The sequence below is a fragment of the Crocodylus porosus genome, unplaced genomic scaffold (genome assembly GCF_001723895.1).
Source record: "Crocodylus porosus isolate Cpor-Errol unplaced genomic scaffold, CroPor_comp1, whole genome shotgun sequence".
NCBI lineage: Eukaryota > Metazoa > Chordata > Crocodylia > Crocodylidae > Crocodylus > Crocodylus porosus.
In genome coordinates, this window is record NW_017728886.1 from 219,107,491 (window position 1) to 219,125,695 (window position 18,205).

Here is an 18,205-nt window from a genome sequence, read left to right on the forward strand (position 1 = left end):
ATGAGTCCTTGGGGCTGTGCTCTTTGGAATGTTCTCTGTGACGGTGATTTATGGGGTGATATACTTATATTGTTAAATGCGTTTCTGATGCCTGCCTTGGCTAGTCCCTTTGCACCACGATATATAAATGCATTCATGCTTATGTTACTTTCTTTTCTGAGCTGCTTCCTGTGTTTTCATTTACAGTATTTTTCCATGCACTTGCACCTGGCTCTGCTTACATATATATTTTTTTTTGCATTTTACACTTTCTTATTTCTTCAATAAAACTTTTTTACTTCCCCCCTCCAACAGAAAGCACTAGAGAGCCAAACCATAGGAGTTCAACAAACAAAAACTGTCTTACTGTTTGTCTTCATGGTTTTGTATTATTTAAATCCAAAGTTACAAAATCTAGAAATAGAAAATGCGATGCTTCCATTTGTAAATGCAAGATTACTCAGTGTGATGTGTAATAAAGCTTTGCACAGAAAGGTTTTAAACAAAAATGCCTCTGTCACTTCAAGAAACTATCCCATTATTTAAACAGACTCCCAACCTTCAATCCCACTTAAACCTCAAAATCAGGTTTGGGTGGAACTTCACTGAGGTCCACATTATTACCTGTGTGAGTTTCATCCATTATCAGGAGCTTTGCCCTAAAAGTCTACCCCTGTGTCCTTTTTAAAAAAAAATAGCTTTCTTTCCTTTGGTTATAACATGGTTTGTCCCTACAAAAAGATGACAGTGAGGAGTACTCCAGCAATCTCATTGTACTTAAAAAGTATTGAAAAATGAAGACTTTGGAAAAGTTATCTGTCTTACTATCTGTATTCTCCTACACAAGTCAGCCTAGGTTCCACTATCTACAACCTACAGGCATTACATATAGCTGAACTCCAGCAGTAAGTACATATACTGAATATGTAAACACGTACCTATGTATATTATGCGAAAATCTTTTAGGGAGCATCCACTTTGCAAACATACTGGCTCGGAGTTCAATTCTACTCTTCAGGTTTTATTTTATTTTATTTTTTAAATGCTGCTCAGTATTACACACTTTCATGCAATACCCATCACACTATATTAAGTGCTGTAGGGTAAATCATCATTTTCTGCGGCTTAGATGGAAAGCTACAGATACTCTGTATTCGGGTTTCTTGGCCTGCTGGCTTTTGTAGGCAGCTGTGTTCCCTTATGAGCACCTTAGCCAGCTCTCATAAGCCAAATAGGTAAGAGGCATAAATCAAAAAAATATAAACCTTCTGCCCAGTCCCAGGCTCTTAAAAAGGGACCCTCTGGCCCTGGCTCCCAGCATCATAGCCTAGCTTCCCCATGTAGCACAGAGTTGCAAACACTGCCTGCTTCCTCTTAAACTTCCCCTTCATAGTCTTTTCTTTCAACCCTCTCTTCTCAGGTGTTTAATCTCCCAGTGGGCTACTCTCTCATTATTAGAAGATCCACAGACGAAAGCCCTTAATAGGGCTGGCTGCCACTTCTGAAGGGGACAGACTGCCCTGTCACACATGCATATAAACAAATGGAATTTCTTATGTTCAGGATACAGATTTTAAAATTTATATTATTAATATGCAAGTGTAGCAGCAAAAACTGCACCCCTTTTGAATGCAGCTCTCATTTGTCATTCTTTGGTAATACAATGACTAAGGATCTGATCTTTACTTACACTAAGATATCTTTACAAAGGTGTTTATAAAGTCTTTAATAACTTTGGATGTACACATGACAGAAGCAAACTGTAAGCAGTGATTGAAAGCATAATTCATGAAGTTTTAACACAATAAAGCTCAAATTTCTAGTCTTCAACATAACCTCCATCTTTCGTGATATATTGTTCAGTCTGATTTTCCAACTCATAGAAAACATTTTCCAGTTGCTGCTTATTTCATGAATTGCACTTGCGATCCTTACCCTATGCATAGCTTACATTGTGTTAAAAAAACTTAATGAATTATGTTTTCAATTGCCATTTACAGTTTGTTTCTATCATGTGTATATCCAAAGTTATTAAAGTTTAAAGTTGCACACAGACTTTATAAAAACCCTGTATATCTAAATAATAAATTGTCCACTTTAAGGCCCCTTTGTGTTCTAGAGTGGTGGAAAGGGATATAATATAAATGAAAATTAGGCCGTGAAGGGACCTGTAAGTAGGTGCAGCTCCTTTGAAGTTAACTGTGTGGCATCAGCTTATATCAGGACTATTATTAGATTGACATTAATACTTTTGTGCCAGATATATAGTTTTACACACTGCAAACACATTGTGCTGATGAAGAGAATATAAATTCATATCAAAGCAGCTCAAGGGAAAGCAATTAAAAACCAGCTTCTTCTTAAATGTTTGCTTTTTCTACAATATTATTTGTAGGCTTCTCCAGTTTTTTCCCTCCTCCTTACATGTCTGAAGGATATGGCACTACATATTGTAATATTTTGCTATCTATTTTTTCTCAGTGTTTCCTCATGGGCTGCCTCCGGGGTCTTATGTAAACGAGAGATGGCATTTCATGTTTCCATTCCCTGAAAAATCCTATTTAATACATTCATCTATCAGCACAATTCTGTTTTTTGAAGATAAATGGGGTTTAATAATAACAGAACATCATTTGTTAAAAATATATATATAAAAGTTTATTGTCACAAAATAAATAAAGCAGGAAATTCTGCTCCCAGCTAGATTACAGGTAAAGAAAATGCATTGGACGGAGTACAGCACTGGCAAATTGGCTTGTTTCTCTCACAGCTGCATAACCTAATAAAGTTTAGACTTTCTCTTTGCAAGATAGACCTAATAGGTGCCAAACTGACATGAGATAATCTAAACATCCTCTTCTGACCTTAACATCTACTAATTATACCTGACTCTGGTATGGTTGTGAAGAGTAGAACGAGCCTGATTCCTCATCTGCTTGACACAACAGCTGCGCCATGGGTTGGTCTAGACTTTTGAAAAAGGGGGTCAGATAGCATGGTGTATCATCCCATATAAAACAAAACACATTTCTCCCCAGGTAAAAAGAAACCAGAAGTTTTACTAATATGCTATGGGCCTAGGGTCTAAGACTGAACCTAAACCAAATACAGTACAACTTTATTGGAAAGAGTTAAAACCAGTCTGTAAGGTTGTGAAATATGAGATACATTAGCAAGAGCAACTAATAGACAGAAGACTTGCAGAAGAAAGGCTAGTTTGATTAGTGGAACATTAAGACCATTAAAAAGGAGAAAGGATCATTACCATCTGTGGAATGAAGACTGTAGAAGGAATCGGGTAGATTTTAACGAGCCATGAAGTCAACTGACTCCCTCACTGCTGCCTGAATAGAAGTGTTGCTGCCACTGCCAGACTTCCAGTGGAGCAGGAATCAAAGAAGGGGTGCAATAGCACCACGACCCCCTCCCTCCCCCCAGCAGATCTACACCTGAGTTGCACTCAGAGTTCAGGAGAGCATAGAGAGTGCTTTTACCTAGCAACTTAAAGACACCACCCAAGGGGATAAACAAGATAAGAGAAGTTTAGGGTATTCCCATCCGTCATCCACATCAGTCAGTTTAATATGATGGTGCTAATATTCATGGTGCAGGATGCTCATTTCTCTCTTGAGCCAGACAGCTTTCAAGAGGGATTATACCACCTGGTCTCTGTCTCAAAGGAAACTGAGCCCATAACATGTATTTCTTCTGACACTGCTAGAGAATAGCTTCTTAGGTGTCAAGAAAGTTTGTGAAAAGATAACCTCTTAATTATCCCCTACTAAACAATGATGTTACTTTACAATAAAACCGCTGAACACCACAACTCAGATAAGCTGGTTTCACAGCTTCTGGAGCAATAAAGCAGTATTTTTCATAAGAAATTTACAGTTGTATTTCAACAAGGAAAATCTCTGTGCGACTTTTGCGTTATTATATTTGGCTCTTTATAAATGTAGTGTGACCTAGAGACCTGAGCAAGGGATAGATGAGGTCTGATCTTGATTCTTCTATTAACTATTTTGTATTGCCTCAAGCAAATCACAGCTCTATGCCTCAGGTTTCACTGTCATTTGTTGAACGGGCATAATAATATTTATGTACCTCATAGGGCTACCATGGGAATGAATGAAAAAATAAATATTTCCAAAGAGCTTTGATAGCATAAATGTGGAATGACTCCTCCTGGCAGCATGGTTAATCTATACATGCTGGTAACCAAGCTCACTAATAGAAACATCACACTGACACACAGGACAGAATGTTTCTGATCGAGAGGCCTAGCCTTCTTGGAACTGGCAGGACAAATCTCTAAAGGACTGCTAAAGGATACAGTTCAAACTGTCATTATTTATGAGGGCACAGCTTATTGCTTTATAACAAACTCCATTTATTTGTTATTTATTCCACTTTACTGGTTCCAGTTCTGAACTATGTCCGCTGTATAAGCAAAGATGGACGGCAAAACTGGTAGATCTTCCCATTTCCAGGAGAATAAGTGTAACATAGGGTGAGCAATCCCTACAAAGAATTTAGTGATGGGACTAAGAGATGGAACTCAAGCATACAGTTCTCTAGATGTCTTGTACTACTGGATGGCTTCATAGATAGCCATTGCAGGCAACATAAGATGAGCTATCCCCACAAAATGCCTTTTGAGGAACATCCAAATGAGTGTGCATGCGTTTCCCCGGGGACAAAGAGCAGCAGCACATAGCTGTGTCACTGCTACTTGTCTCCAGGGAATACCCCTGCATGCACGCTCTGGCATGCAGCAAGTTGCCCATGATAGGGTAAGGGAGGCTGGGGTCAGCACCTGAATAGAGATTCAGATTAACACAAAACAGAAGTCAGAGAGTCATAGAAGAAGAAGAAGTATTATTTTAGTTACACACACAACAGTAAACACAACACGGAAGAAGTCAGACACAATCATACAACAGAGAAGAAGAAGACATATAATTTATTTAGTTACACACACAGGCACATTTTCCAGCACAGGAAAGATTAATATGAAGTGTGTTGGAAAGGGAGGTGCCAGGTCTTCTTGCAGAAGAGAGAGAGGGGCTAGAGGGGCGAGGGGGACAGCTAGAGCTGCAAGTCCCCCCACCTCCCCAAACATAGATGCATCTTCTTTCCTGGCAGCCACGAGTCTTCTGCTGCCAGTGGAAGCAAGGAGGGTGTACCCGTCCCTGCCCCTAACTCCAGAAATAGGCACCAGCAGCAACATGACAATCTCCTCTAAGCCAAATTCACCTCCCAGTGTGAGCCTCCCACTTCCAGAGGAGGAGCTAGAGCTGGATCTGGAACCAGGAGACCAGAGCTCCCTAGCTAAAGCAATTCTGGGGACCAAGGGAGAATCTGAGTTTGTGCTCCACATCCCTCAAAGTTTCCCTAGACCCAGGTCTCCTTGTCAGGAAGGTATCTCAGAGGAGGTTGTGGAGGCAAGTGGCTCAGCTGAGTCGGCTTCTCCTGTTGTTGTGCCTCTGTCTGCTGAGGAGGGGGATAAGGCAGGATCCCCACCCTCAAACCACAAGCAGAGCAGTAGTGTAGAGTAGGATCATTTTGAGCTGGCAGATGATCCCAAGTATGCTATCTGCCAACACTGCCAAAGGCAGATCAGCCGGGGCAAGCAGGTGAAACACTTCACCACCACGGCGATGTTACTGCATCTAAGGAGGTAGCATCCCCTTGCCCTTCTTCCTCCCCACCTTGACACCAGTGGGGGCATGCCCAAAGGGAAGTCCCCCACTTACTTCAAAGTTCCCAACCCCCCAAAGCAGAGGCAGGCCACCCTGGAGCCATGGGGGAAAGCTGCAGACAAATGGAGGCATGTTGGAAGGGTGAGCAAGATCACCCAGAGCACTGAGGAGATGCTTGCTCTGAATGGCCAGCCCTTCTCCTTAGTTAAGCAGCCAGGGTTCAGGCAGCTCATGGCACTCATGGCCCCATTCTACCAAGTGGCCACATGCACCTCCTTTAGCCAGATGGGGATGCCCTCCCTGTATGAGGCATGCAGGGAGTACTTGAGGAAGGAGCTGTGCAAGGTAGGTCCACAGGTGGCCTTACACTTCACCTCTGAAATCTGGAACAGCTGGGGTGGAGATAACACCTACTTCTCCCTCACAAGGCACTGGTGCAATCAGTTAAGCCATTGGTGGGCTCTCCTTCAAGCCAAGGTGTTGGATGAGTCCCACATGGCAAGGGAGATCATAGTGGCCATGAACTGCATGGTGCAGAGGTGGCTCATTGGGCAGGGTGAGCTCACCTGCAGGTTCATGGTCACCGACAACAGGGCCAATATGTTCAAGACCATCCATGATGCCAACTTTGTTGGGATCTGCTGTGTGGTGCATTGCAGGCACTCATAGTCAGAGATGCTTTGGAGGGGGAAAGGGTGCTGTTGATGGCGTTGTCACTACCACGTAGCTCATTTCCAAATGCAGGAAGGTGGCAGGCTACTTCCACTGGAGCATCAAGGAGGGCAAGATGCTGCGGGACAAACAAGCAAAGCTGAGCATCTTGCAGCACAAAATCATACAGGATGTGGAGACTCGGTGGAACTCCACATACCTGATGCTCAAGAGGCTGGTGGAACAATAGAAGGCCATCCATGAGACGGCCTTGTTTGGGGAGATTGGGATCCTTGAGGCCACCAAGAACCTCAGCGCTGGTGATACCCTCCTTAGCAGGTGATCCCTGTAGTAAGGAAACTTCAGAGCCAAATGGAGAGCTTCCAGGGGATCAATGTTCCTGGCTGTGCAAGCCACTGTCACCAGATGTCCAAGCACTGGTGAGGCGGTTGAAGAAGGCATCAGGAACTGGCTGGATCCCTTGTTGTCTAGTATGGTTCACATGCTGGTGGACATGTGTGACCCAAGGGTGAAGGTGAGCATATGCACTGGTAGCATCAAAATCCTCAATCACTGGATGGAGGTGCTGGTGAACAGAGTCAGAGAGGCAGAAGGGCAGAGGTGAGGGGATGTGGAAAAGGGGATCCACTTTCCATGCCAACACCAGTACCAGCCAGTCTCCTCCATGCCAGCCACTGCCAATGTGGGCCAAGAGCATGGCTTCAATTTTGGGGTTCAGACATACCAGACCCCAGCCTCAGGCAGGTGGTGCCAAGGCTTCAGTAGCTACATCACCAAGGATGTGGAGCCACTGAACTGCAACCCCTTGGCCTATGGGGCAACCTGCAGCTAGATGTGGCTGGATCTGGCCACGGTTGCCCAGGAAACACGTCCTGTCCACTGACCAGTGTTCTGAGTGAGTGTTCAGCACTGCTGGGGATGTAGTGACACTCCACCACACCTGCTTGGATCCTGGTTTGGTGGAACAGCTGGTGCTCCTTAATATGAAACTCCTGCTGCTGGGGTTTCCCAAGCTCTACCTGCAGATGGAGTGAGTGCCACCCTCCTCACTCCATCTGCACCTATTTCTGTTTCATTTTTTTTTAAATAGTTAATGCCCAGCTCTCAGAGTTGGAGGGAGAACTCACCGTATCACCAACCAGCAGAGGAAGAACATGTTCCTGCTGAGCTGACATGCCAGGATTAACTTGGAGGTATGGGCTTGGGCTATGGAGAAGGAGGAGGCCCCAGGTCCTGGGCATGACCACTAAAACTTCACTCTGCCAGGGTTGGGGAGGCCTGGTGGGACTGCTGTTGGAACAGCAGCCCCAGGAAATGCCAGTTCTGAGGATCCCCCTGGTGAAAGGTGGGTAGGAAGTACCATAACCTCCAGCCACCACATGCAAGCACACAGTCCTGGATGGGGAAAGACCAAGATCCATGAGTGGTTTGTAAATTCAAACAAGCACTGAACCTTGCTAACCTTACCTCATCACCAGAAGCCAACTTCCTACAGCTCAAAACAAAAAACCTGCAAACATATCTCCAGAATACCCCAAAATTGAACACCTGGATCTATCAGAGATAAGAATATCTAACCACTGGTAGGGGCACATATCTCACAAAAAAACATTCTGTCTCCAGTCTCTGAGGCCTGATCCTGAAAGGGAATTTACAAACCACTATTCACAGCTGGGTCTATGAACTTCATTTCATCAGCCTCCCAGATACAGATACATCTGACTCCCCCAGGTACCTTTCTACGCTTACCTGATACATCCCCCTTCCCTGCTACCCCAGCCTGTCTCTCTCACCCTCTGATGCTTCCATTTCTACTTTCACTGACTGGCTTTCTTGCCTGCATTGCATGCCAGCCTCTGGCTTCATAACTTTTCCTTCCATCCAGGAACAGCACACACACACACCCCAACTGCAGGTGCTTCCTCAGCCTGATGAAGGGTTTTTCAACACAAAAGCTTGCTACAATATATTTCTGTAACTATTCAGCTGGTCTATTAAAAGATACCAGATTCACCCAAAGTACCATGTCTGCCAGTGCCATGTCCTTAGACCAACAACCCTAGCACCTGTCCCCAATCGGCTGACTGGAAGGACACAGGGCTCTGGGCACATCTAAACCCCAGGGCTGGGACTAGCAAGGAGAGTTCTCTGGCAGCTCCTGAAGAAGCTCCTGCAGAAAAGGAAAGAAAGGCTCTAGTCTGTGAGATTTTGGCTGCCTGCGATGCTACTGGTCCTACTGTGCTGCATTGCACTGCTTACCTGTTGTTATTTAAAGTGGTGGAGCAGACTGAGGCTGTAGGGGAGGAGGAGCCCTCACTGGGGCACACTACTGTGTCATATAGAGGCCCCAGTGCCAATAAGGGCATGCCTTAACATGTAAACACAGTCACACAATGAGGGCGTGCCTTAATACATACGCTGAAGATGAAGCTCCTGCAGGAGAGGAAACAAAGGCTCTGTCACAGTTTGGCTACCTGAGATACTGCTGGTGCTACTGTGCTAGTGCTCACTAAGTTATTTTACCTGTTGTCAATTAAAGTGGTGGACTGAACTGAGGCTGTAGGGGAGGGGGAGACCTCATTGGGGCACACTACTGTGTTGTGTAGCGGTCCCAGCACCAGTGAGGGCGTCTTAACACACACACAGTGTCATGAGTTTTGCTTGTCAGCAGCCTGAGGTACAGTTTCCCAGAAACCCCTGTGCCTATCTCCTTGAAGCTTGGCAGGCCTCATGCCCTGAGAAGGGGCTACCATCTCTACATTTTTCATCTTAATCGACTAAAAAAATGACAAAGTTATAGGTATTTCAGTTACTTCTCATTATAGTCTACAGCCAAATCACTGAATGTCTCCTAATTGGCACTGAATCTTCAAAAGCCAGTTAGGCCAAAATTGATTCGGGACAGTGATCCAAATCTCTGAATTGAATCACTGTCCTCTGAATCAACTGAATCCAAATCTGAATTGAATACTTCCCTGTTCTCACAGGTCTACTAATTTTGCTAAGCTCATCTACAATTCAGAAATAGGGCCAATAGTTCTAGATGTATTTGGGAGTTTTTGAATGAGAGAAACTCCCATACAAACAGTCTTTAAATTTAAACTATAAGGCCACATCTCTTGCAAAGACAAATTTCAAGTGATTTCTCAAGTTAAAAAAAACTGTGACAAAGATTTTTAAATGGAGCTGTATTGCTTTGTCATTTTTTGAATCTTTAGTTTCTGAGTTTAAAACAATTTTTCATTTAGAAATTTAGATGAAGTACAATTAACATATATACATACAGGTATAAATACATACTGACAGATACATAAAATCATTAAAATAAAAATCAAAACATAACATTTCTATTGAACAAAACTAACAGATTTTTGGCATAGTCGTTTGTGATTTTTTTTAGGTTGACTTATCATCCTTGTTCAGTAAGGAACATTTAAAAATATCTTAAATATTTTCCCTGGATAGGAAAAGCATTCTTCACCCAGTTTTAATTCTTTTCTCCAAAATATGCCTTTCCATGCATTAAAAATTTAGTCACAAACAAGGAAAAAAGGTGAAACATGCATTTTAAGCAATATTAGTGCACATGGGTCAATTTTCTCAGAAACATCCGTTGGCACTTTAATTTTTCTTAGATTTTGAAGATTGAAAATATGGCCTAAGGCCAAGATTTGCTTTATAGGTCCCCACAAAGTGTTGAGGATCTGTCTGTAATTCTTATGTTCAATAATGTGAATAGTGGATGCCACACTGATCTCTACAAGGCTCTGGTCAAGACATTATACTCCCTCTGTATCAGATTAAGGTTTTTGACTTGCTTTTTGAAGAACAGATCTGCCCAGCGCATGCCAAAAAATCTGTCACGTCCATGTCTGATCATAGAACTTGAGTTGGATTCTCTTGTAGAGTCTGTGCTTGAATCTAGAATGGTTATTTTCACAAGACTGACATGGAAGTCAAATTAACCACAAAGGGTGCCTATACACATGAATTGAGTCTGCTCTGACATGCTGTAATTACAGCTCATTGAAGCAGACTCAATTAATCAAGTCCACTGGAGCATGATATTTACCACGCTCTGGCAGACTCCAGAATCATGTGTATCAGCATCTCCATGCTAAAAAATGGCAGTGGGGTTCTTTTAACTACAACCCATTCAATGAGCAATGAGCTTTACTCAAAGTGACACCACCACCATTTTTCAGCGCAGGGATGCTGATACATGTGACACTCCAAGTGCTTTAATAGAGAGGCTCTCAGAGCTACTTTAATTAAAGTGTTTCCCCCCCACTTTATGGAGCATGTGTATAAATTCCCCAAATGACCCCCATTTTTTGGTTACTTTCTGTGGTTATTTTTATTTTGTTTTTGCACCCACTGAAAAATGAAATTTTGACAAGTTCTTCAATAGGATTTTATATTGTTTGTGTTTTGGCTGTTCAAATTTCTATTATATCACTTAAAACTTAGGTGGGGGAGGGAGGGAATGTTGATAAAATCTTTTAATAAATACAGCCATGGAGATCAGAGTTGAAATTCAGATAACTTTAAGGGCTTTAATTTGTCTAAAGTTATGAAGAGTAAAGAAGTGTGAAAAGCTAGAATGTCAATCTGTAAAACTTATGATCCACTCTCAAAATCCCTTCTGCTCAAGACATATTGCTCGATTATATTTATTAATTCAACCATATATTGCAAAATGTATTAACTAATTACCATATTTCACCTGACAAGAGTCCTTAAGCTTCATTGCACTTACAGTGTCAAATACATTGAAAACATCTTTTCATAAGATGAAATATGTTGTTTCCAATGTTAGACAATCTTTCAATTTCATGGAATGGTTTTAGCTTGCTCTTTATAAAATAACAGTATTTTTCTGTAATTTTTAAAAAGTAGATGGGAATCTTAAAGCAGTGCTTCTTTCATTTGTCTTTAGCAAACCAGACAGAAATATAATTTATTCTAAAATTGTGTGTACATGCAACCTTCTAGCAACGTAGTCTTTGCCATGCTATGTAATTTGTTTTGAATTTCATTGTTCAGAAAATATTATTATCAAACGCATCATGAAAGCTTCTTGTCTACAAAATGCTTCCCAGTGCAGTTACAGCATTTCAAGAAACAGCATTTGACATATGTGGATAAAGCACTTTTTCGTGCATCTAAAATAAATGTCAGAAATATAAAGGGGCAAATGCAGATGTTGAATCTGGAAGATGAAGGTCCAAGATTCATGGAGGATTGTCAAGACTCAGATGCAGATACTATAATAAGATGCACTTTGAAGAGCAATGAGGAAAGAGATGTTGTTTTCCTTCCTCTGATACGGCAGCTGGAATAAATGTTCATAATATTTCACTTTGCCAATACCCCTCCCAATCTTTGAGCCTTTAATTTTAATCCTTTTTAATGATAAGGATACACAATTTATTTTTCAGAGCACTAATAGATTGTTGCATCCTAACAGTTTTTCACAGCATCCACTTCCTCTGAGAGATGGGTCACAGTCCTCTCAGGCAGAGGAAAGGGAATAAACCCAGGACACCTGACTGCAGAGACTGTTCAAGGCAACAAATCCCTACAACAGAGCAGCACCTCACTGCAGCCTAAAGTGAGGTACCTGGGTCCCTAAAAGGGATGGTGTTTAATACATACCTCTTTCCTTGATGTCTCCTGTTAACTACTTTAGGTGGATCTCTTATTACAGCGTGCTCAGCACACTGACTAATAGGAATCCCACTCTGAGATGCCTAGTTTTCTCCATGTAATGTTCGACATTATGACATCTACATTCATATATACTTTATGCCTGGACTATTCCTGGGAGGGACACAAACCACATCCCTGCCCAGTAGTTCCCATTATGTATGCATCAGATCCTGAAAATGAAGCAATATAGCTGCCTTAGTGCAGCCCTGAGTACACACCCAGTGCTGCTATTAGCCTCTGTTCCTTGCACATGTTTATGGGCATGCACTCAAGACTCTTCTAAGGGTGATAAAGTGGGACTGAATAGGTGCATGTACATGTGCAATAAGTGCACATGAATCAACTCTGTAGCTTATTGCTCTGGAGTTTTTTGCTCCTGGGTGCACTGCTTGAACATGCACTTGGGAGCAGTTAACTCTGGAGCAATCACCTCTGTAGTTTATTCATGTGCAGCATGGGGAGCCCAGTTGGAGAAGCTCTGCCTGGCTGGCAGGCAGTCCCGGGGGTAAACCTAACAGCCCAGGGCTGCTCTTGCCTGGCTTAATGTGCTGCAGAGGGACTGGATGGGGCACAGGTTTGCTTCAGCGTATGGCTAGCCAGCAGGAAGCCCCTACACTGAAGCACCCTCATGCCCCATCCAGGCAGCTCAGTGTCTACATATGTGCTGCTGTTCATGAAAAAACTCTGCAGCAAGGTGGTACTTCTATTTACAAGTACTATCCTGATGTGAAATTTATTAGTATTCTGTGCCCTAAAGAGGCAAATGTGTAGATGCTTACTGGGGAGCTAATTATTGAAGTTGATAGTAAACTTCTTATGTAGACACGTCCATTGGGTAGTACATGCTGCATGGTGGTCTTGCGCCTGAAAGGGAGGCAGTATAGACATCATCCCCTTTGTGGATCAAAGTTATAGACACTGCAGTGCTGAGCACTGTCACACTGGACTTTTCAGTCCTGGTAGGTGCACAGGTTGTTCATGCAAGGGGAAGATCTGGTTCTGTATTTTGGATATATAATGAATATTTATTGGAACAGAGACTTGAACCTCAGTCCACCATCCCAGTACTCTAGTAGTGAACAGAGAGAAGGAGCAGCAAACAGGGAAAATCAAACAGGACAGTCTGCAAACAGTTTGCTGGGAGCAAGAGGAAGAAGAAGAAGAGGAACCAGGCACTAGATCCTGCTCTGGGAAGGTAACTGAGCCAGGGTTGCCTGTGTGTTTGGCTTGCTGAGGGCTGTTTTATTGACTTGTGTGCTTCTGTGTGTGCTCTGAGCAGCTGAGTGGACTAATTGTTGATTGATTGCTAGCTGGGTGTGACAAAGAACCCTAACAAAGGGACCTACCCAGTACAGGCTCAGAAGAGGTATATGGGGATGGGATAAATTTGGGTCCATCAGCATTATGGATCTAGTTCTAGTTATAATATTGTCCTTTTGTAACTGGATCATCAAGATTAGACATTTGGAAGATAAATTCAATAGGATCTTTGTTTCCTTTTCTCTAACTACTTGGAAAATCTCCAGTAAATCCTTTTTCATTTAGTTTCATAACTAATTCCCTCCATTTTTTTTTTACCCAGCCCTTGCCACAATTCTAATGTAGGTCTCTCTGGTTCACTCCTGCATTCACTCTGGCTTTCCTGATGTTTCTCTCTCTCACTCTGTCTACTGATTGCCCTATGCCTTTCTCTGACACAATACATTTTGCCCATTTCCTAACATGTCAGCATTGTCGTTCAGCATGCATTTTAATCTGCCCTTCTGAAAAAAGTCCAACCCTGCAGGCCTCAGTTGCTTGTTTCTTTGCATTACTTATTTATTTTCTCAATCCCTCTCAACTTTACTTCTTCTTTTTTTTTTTGGCTGTGTGAATCTTCCGCAGCTGATTTGATTCGGAGGAGATTTGGCCTGATTTGGCGGTCGAATCTCCAAATCCAAATCGAATCAGGAGATGCATTAATCTCTCTGAATTGAATTGGAAGAATCTGAATCAATTCAGAGGGATTTGGCCACAGACTGTACAGGTAGGCACTGCAGTGCTCATCCAGCTGCTCCGCCGGCTGCCCCACAGCTGGGGCAAAGCAGGCAGTGCTGGCACCCCGGGAGAAGCTGCAGGGGCTGGGGGAAGTGATCAGAGAGCTGGGGGGAATGATCAGGGCCTGGGGAAACCAACAGGGACTTCCCCCCTGCTCCTGGTTCAGTTCCCCAATCACTCCCTTCAGTCTCCATGGCTTCTCCCGGGGCTGCTAGCAGTGCCTGCCTTACCCCAGTGGGGATGCAGCTGGGGGAGCAGCCGGATGAGCTGCAGCTTGAGCTGGCAGCCACGGGAGAAGCTGTGGTGGCTGGGGGGAATGATTGGGATCTGGGGGATCAAATCAGGAACTGGGCAATCGGACCGGGAGCTGGGGGAATGAACAGGGGCTTCCCCCCAGCTCCCAGTTTGATTCACCAGTTGCCAGTTTGATCCCTCAGCTCCCAATCATCCCCCACAGACCTTACAGCTTCTCCCAGGGCTGAATTGAATCACTGTCCCTCTGAATTGCTGAATCCAAATCTGAAGCGAATACTTTGCACAGGCCTACTGCACAATATTTGGCTTTGACACAGGGCAGCAGAAGGCATGCATCCCCCAGAGAACCACAGAAGTATCCATTCACTTACATCAAGGATGAAGAATCATCATTTGATGTGCTGCAGAAATAGCAATGAGTCAGAGGAAGGCCAAACACCAGGCCCAGGCCCTTCTCACTTTCTAGTCACACTCTTGTGTAAAAACTGTTTGCTTTAACGCTTTATGTTTTCACAAGAATGTACCCAGGACCTGAAATTTGTCTTTCCACCCTGTTGTGTGAGAATGCAAACCACAAGCTAACGGTTAGATAGTCCCAAACTTTGCAACCAATTTCACAACTATGTAACCCAAAGTACGCCTGTGCTATTGGAATTTTCCCAATACCTTGTAATCAAGTATATAAGCAATGGAGAATAGGCACTCGGGGTCGGCTTTGATCCGAGTCTCATGACTCCAGGCCGACCTGCTTGCAAGCAATAAAGGCTTTGTCTCTGTGGCTTGTGGTGTGACTCACTTCTGGGGACCAAATTGGAACTTAGCCTTCAGGAGCTCGAATGGCCCCTTGTGCAACACTCTCACACCTTATCCTTCTGGCTCCATTGGCCATCCTCAACATGAAGTGTGGAAGGGGTTAAAAAGTTGGTGGACTATCATGCCCAAATTCCTACCTGTAGTTTTAATGAGACTAAATATTAAGGGATTTACATAGAACCTGGATACTTTGTAGGTTGGATCAAGATAGCAACAGAGCATAAAACAAAGTAGATGTCCCGGTAGAGGCCTTTTGATCATACTTAGAAGGCCAACATGGAGACATATAAGGAATTCACAACAGACTGGGTAGATTAGGATTTCATCTAGTGATGTAGATGCCTAAACACTTCATCAGTGCTTCTTAGAGCTGGATTAGGTTGGTCCTGAACTGCATGTGCAAACTATATCCATCAGAAGCCACAGTGCAAGGGAAGGTCAATCACCGGGGGGCTGCAATGCTGTGTGCCTTGCACATGGGTAGGTAAGTGAAGCCTTCAGTTAGCCCTCCTCCACTTAACTGGCTGACATGATTCATTGTAGATGAGGAAGTAGCAATGACCCCTGAACTGCCTTTGGCTCTCATTTCACTACTGCTTTTACAAGAAATTCTCCCATTGACTGCAATAGAAGAATTTTCTTATGCTTAGACATGCTGCATTGGTTTCACTCTTCAAGAATTTCTGGATTGGGAGGAAATGATCAAGAATCTTTTGCAATCTTTTTGATAAGCAAATTTGTTGCCCTAATGAATAGTAAAAAGAGGGGCAGAATATTCCAAAAGATGAAATGTCATTGATTTAAATATTGATCTAAATATTGAATACTGAAATATCTAAATACTGAATCTAAATATTGAATAATTATTCATAAGTGTCATATCTTATATTCTATATAGACTAATAAATTAAATGCATGATGTCTATGCAGAACAGCAGGTAACAGACCTGGAGGATACTCAGTGAAATCTGAATCCCTTTGAATGTGAGACAAAGACAATTTATCAGTAAAACAATTATATTAGGAATATTGTGAAGAAGTTGAGGTGTTAGTTCAGTTTGCTGCTTGGCTTTTATGTGACCTTCAGCAGGCAACTCATGCATCTCTGTGCCTCAGTTCCTATATATGAAATGGGGAAAAGGGAACTTTCCTGGCTTCACAAGATAATAAGAAAACAAACACAGTCAAGTTTGGAAGTACCCAAATACACAGGTAACAGGGGCATTTATGTGTTTCAGACAGTGCTATTAAAACAGAAGTTACTTGATCAAAATAAATTAGTGAGACACTTTCCAAAAAGAATGCCCTTGATCTCAAGTTGTAAAAAAATGCATTTTTCAGAGCCAAACTTACCACATATAGTTAGTTTAGATGTTATTTCTCCATTGTATCTACCCAGGGTTACTGTTGGAAAAAGTCTCCCAATAAATTGCACCACCAGCTACATTTCCTACTGGCATTTTCTCATTTTAAAAAATATCAGAGCACCAAAAGGCAGTTTAAACCTATGTGCTCTGACTTGTATATTGATGGTGATTTTTTTCTATATTGCCCGCAAACAAAATCAGAACTATGTTGTTTCCATGGGAACTGCATTTTAATAAGGTGAAATTTCCAGTTTGATAGAGCTGAACAACTAATAATGTCAGCTTCCAATGCTACGAAAGCTAGGGTGTCAGGAAGGGTCAGCGTAAAACACAGAGCTAAGATTGATCCTTTGTTGCATTCATCTTTATTGCCTGTATAATCTTTTGGAAAGCCAATAAAAGAAATTATTAAAATAGTAATCTTATTTTCACACAATCCAGATATCATACAGCATTAACAGCAAAAACACACCAATTTAAAGCTTATTCTAATGCCTCCACAGGACACTATTATACTCAAAATAGAAATATACTTTTTCACTCTGAATTTTTTAGTGTGTAAGATCTCTAAAGGGTGTTATGGGAATACTGCTTTCTGTCTAAGTTAACTCTGGTGAACACTTACTAACAGTTAATGTGAAACTACACTTGTCACTTAAACGAACAAAACTTTGGGTTTAACAAATTTTCAGAATAAAACCCACTTTTATTTAAGCTCTAGAAACTGAAAAGCAGATTATCTTTGTTTTAAGTAATCTAAAAGCAATTAAAGGAGCAGGATCTGACCCTCTACATCATTGGGGGCTCCTCTGGAACTTGTCATGGGAAGGTAGGCAAATTGACAGAACATTGGTAAACTCTTTCTTACTTCATTTTTCCCTGTCTCTAGCCATGCAATATCTTTCTGTGGGTTTCTGGGGTTTTTACATTATGATACATAGTAGAGAGAGCAGGGAAGAAGTAGGGCTTGGGGGAAATAGCTGGTCTTTATGATATAAAATAAATTCATGATAAATGACGATGGGGTTGCTATAGAATCTTTTTGAATGAGCTGACATTGCTCAACTTCTCTGGGATAATGCCTACACAAAAAGAATGACTTGGTATTACATGGCACGATTTTTTTTGCTGATGGCTTTAATCTTTTTAAGTTTGGGGGATCAACCCATTTTATCAATACATGGAGATGGCTGTGAGGAATTGGTGAACCCTCAAGATAATAATGTCAAGGAAACTAGAAATGAAACTTCAGTGTTGCCAATCCCAAACATTTAAACCGGACATGACTAGATGAACGCTCACGTGGCTCTGGCCCTGTCTCAAACCCCTTTGAGGTGGGGCAAGAGGCATGTGCAGGAATGAAAAAATGTTCCCCATGCTGCAAAATTGCAGCACAGGGAGAAAATTAGACCCCTGGGTATCCAGGGGTCAAACAAAAACCCAGAGGAAAAAACTGGGTCAGGGCAGGTGGCAACTGGAGGCTCTGGAGGTAACTGGAGGCTCTGGAGGCTCAGTCCTCAGTCCTCCAGGGACACTCTGGCAAAGTGCCAGAGCATCTCTATAATTGGCCCTTTCCCCACTTCTGAAGCACTCCTGTGCTGGGCAGGCAGTGGGGCAAGCTGCAGGGACCCGGACCCAGCTTTTGCCAGGTCAGCAGGGGGTTGGGGG